Here is a 4105-nt window from a genome sequence, read left to right as displayed (position 1 = left end):
ATAAATAATAAAATAATAATGAACTTTTCATTATAATTTAAAAAATAAATTTTATTCTTATAATATAAAAAACTTTATAAAAATTTTAAAATAATTATTTCTTTTTTAAAAATTATTTTTAATTTATACAAAAATTTTTTTGTTATATTTTAAAAATTAAAAAGTCCATGGAATATTTATAAATTATTATCATAAATTAAGTTATAATAAATATTTGTACCGGATCCCGCCTTAACTTGGCGGCTGTGTTTCCTAAAAGTCAGGAAACGAGATGGTTGACTCGATGGTCCGGTTTTTTGTATTAATATATTAAAAAAAATATATAATATATTGATAACATAAGAAATTATTAAAACAAATTTCATATTTATCAAATAATTTATAAAAAAGTTATTTATTTTTTTACTAAAAATAATAATTTATTTTAATTTAATTTTAAAATTAAGATTTTGACGGTAAAAAAATAAATATCAATAATTTATTGGTATTATATTTTAAATCTAATGTGAATAGAACTTGGACAAAGTTTTGTATAAGGTTACAAATTAAACAAACAAAAATTAATCAATGAAATCAAATTTATTGAAAATGTCTACTAATATTTTTTAGGTAACTTATAATATAAATAAATGTCATACTAATTTTTTAATGATATAACTTTTATAAAAGTTTAAATTTAATAAATTTTTTATATTTATTTAATTAATATAAATGATTAAATGAATTTTAAATTTAAAAATTCCCCACACAATCGAGTCAACCCATCTCGTCGGGCCTGAGAATTAGTGCATTCCAGCTCAAAGCTTAGTGAGTGCGGAGTTTATAAAATGTTTTTTATTTTTAATGTTTTATGATAAGAAAATTAATTTAAAAATTAAAAAAATATTTCGTTGACAAAGTTAAACTGCTTATGCAAGGTCCGTCTATGTGATTATAGTCGGTATGGTTAATACAAAACGACTATAATAAAAAGTTCGATTGGATTCGCACGAAGATGCTTAAGACTGCCACTTCGCCCGCTTGAATAAATCTGAACGTGAAAAAATTAAAAAATTAACTTTTAGATAAATATAACATTACTAAGAAATAAAAATATCAAGTCATTAAAGACATCTATTTATTTTTTAATTTCCGTACAAAAGGTAATTACAGTACTGAAAAATTTAAATATTTCTTATTTACCATTGGAAATACTTCATTAATTCAATTAAAAGATATTGGAAGAAAAATATTTAAGATTGTAATAATATATTTTTTGTAAAAATAGAAATAAATAATACAGATAATTTATAGACTTTAATTATCTATGATTTAAAATTAGAAAAAAGAAAGAATAAAATCAAAATATATTATGATACGAGTATATAAATTAATTTTATTTATGTCAAAAATTTAAGTAAAGAACGATTTAAAATATGAAAATTTATGGTTTAAGATAGGAGTAGAGTATGTTTGTAATCAATAAAAAATGGAAACTTAAGTGTATTATTTTATATAAATTTTCTATCCTATGATACATTATGAATCAACTATATTTAAAATTTAGAGAGATATTAATATTTAGTACTGGTTATAATTATATTTAGTACTGGTTATAATTAGTACTATTTGATATTTTTAAAAAATGAATCTTAATATTAAAATAATTGATAGTACAATCAGAAAAAAATTCAGAAATTCTTGGTATTAGAAAATGGTTTGTATTTTATATTACAAAAATTTATGAAAAACAAAGAGTGGATCATGTTGAATTTGTTAATCAAAAAGATTTTGAGTATTTAGTAATAAAATTAGAAATATAGATTTTTGTAATATTTTTTAGAAGGAGCATGCGTGGTGTGATAAATATCAAAAAATGAAAAATTCTATTATTATTTTCAATATATGTGATATATATAAGAAGGGATCGTTATTTGTATATTTTTTCGTAAATTTAATTTTATTAAAATAAAAGGATTCATATGAATATTTATGAATATCAAGGTAAAGAAATTCTTCGTAAATTTAATGTTACTATTCCAAAAGGTATTCTATGCATGAATGTAGATGAAGCAATTAAGGCTGCAAAAAAAATAGGCGGAAATTCTTGGGTCATAAAAGCACAAATTCATGCAGGAGGTCGAGGAAAATGCGGGGGAATTAAATTAGCGCAATCATTAGAACAAGTTGAAAAATATACAAAAAAAATTCTTGGAATGCAATTAATTACGTCTCAAACCAATCAAGAAGGTGAAAATGTTTTTTGTGTATTAATTGAAGAATATATAGATATTAAAAAAGAATTATATATTAGTTTTATGACAGATAGGGTTCAACAAAATATAATATTTATGGGGTCAAATAAAGGAGGAATGGATATTGAAATAATTTCTAAAAATTCTCCAGAATTATTATATAAAACTATAATTGATCCATTGATTGGTTTAACAAAAAATAATATTGATAATATAAGTAAAAAAATTTCTATTCCTAAAAATTCTTTAATAAATTTTTATGAAGAAATACAAAATATTTATAAATCTTATTGGGAAACTGATTCTTTATTATTGGAAATTAATCCATTAGTAATAAATTCTAAAAATAAAATAATTTCTTTAGATATTAAATTTAACTTTGATACAAACGCATTATTTCGTCATCCAGAAATAATTTCTTATCAATATGCTCATAAAAAATATATAAATAAAATAGATTTAATGGAGATTGAAGCGTCAAAATTTGATTTAACATATATACCTTTAAATGGTAATATTGGTTGTTTAGTTAATGGAGCTGGTTTAGCTATGGCCACAATGGATACTATTAAACTATTTGGAGGAGAACCGGCTAATTTTCTTGATATTGGGGGTGGTGCAACAATAAAAACAATAACAGAAGCATTTAAAATAATGATGCAACAAAATAATTTAAAAACTATTTTAGTAAATATTTTTGGTGGAATTGTTCGTTGTGATATAGTTGCTTATGGAATTATATCAGCATTTAAATCTCTTTTATTAGATATTCCTTTAATTGTTCGAATGAAGGGCACGAATGAAGATATTGGAAAAAAAATATTAACTAAATCAAATTTACCAATAATTAATGTAAATAATTTAGAAGAAGCAGCAAAAAAAGCTATTTTTATATCTAAAAATAATAATTTTAAATAAAAAATATTTATGTCAATCTTAATTACAAAAAATACAAAAGTTATTACTCAAGGAATTACAGGAAAAACTGGTCGATTTCATACTAATTTGTGTCTTAATTACGGAAATGGTAAAAAAGCATTTGTAGCGGGGGTTAACCCAAAAAAAAATGGCCAAAAATTTGAAGAAATTCCAATTTTTGATACAGTAAAAAATGCTAAAAATGAAACAGGGGCAACGGTTTCTGTTATTTATGTTCCAGCAATTTTTGCTACTTCTGCAATTTGGGAGGCTATAGAATCTGAGTTAGAATTAGTGATTTGTATTACAGAAGGTATTCCTGTTCGTGATATGTTAATTTTAAAAAATAAAATGAAAAAAAATAATAGTAAAACACTATTATTGGGTCCAAATTGCCCAGGTTTAATTGTACCTGAGGAGATAAAAATTGGAATTATGCCCGGAAATATTCATAAAAAAGGTAGAATTGGTGTTGTTTCTCGTTCAGGAACATTAACTTATGAAGTGGTTTGTCAATTAACTGAATTAGGTTTTGGTCAATCTTCAGCAGTTGGAATTGGCGGGGATCCAATTAATGGATTAAAATATATTGATATATTAAAATTATTTAATGAAGATCAAAATACTGATGCAGTTATTATGATTGGAGAAATTGGTGGATTAGATGAAATATATGCAGCAAATTGGATTAAAAAAAATATGAAAAAACCAGTTATTGGATTTATAGCTGGAATTACCGCTCCCCCAGGAAAACGCATGGGTCATGCTGGAGCTTTAATTACAGGTGATTTTGATACCGCTCAATCTAAATTAGATATTATGGAATCCTGTGGAATTTTTATAACAAAAAATCATTCAGAAATAGGATATTTATTGAAAAAAATATTGTAAATAATATAGAATAAAAAGGAGAGACTTAATAAAGTTATCCTTTTTAAATATTTAAATTCATT

This window comes from Diaphorina citri, unplaced genomic scaffold (genome assembly GCF_000475195.1).
Source record: "Diaphorina citri unplaced genomic scaffold, Diaci psyllid genome assembly version 1.1 scaffold1534, whole genome shotgun sequence".
NCBI classification, from domain to species: Eukaryota; Metazoa; Arthropoda; class Insecta; order Hemiptera; family Psyllidae; genus Diaphorina; species Diaphorina citri.
This window is presented reverse-complemented; position numbering follows the sequence as displayed.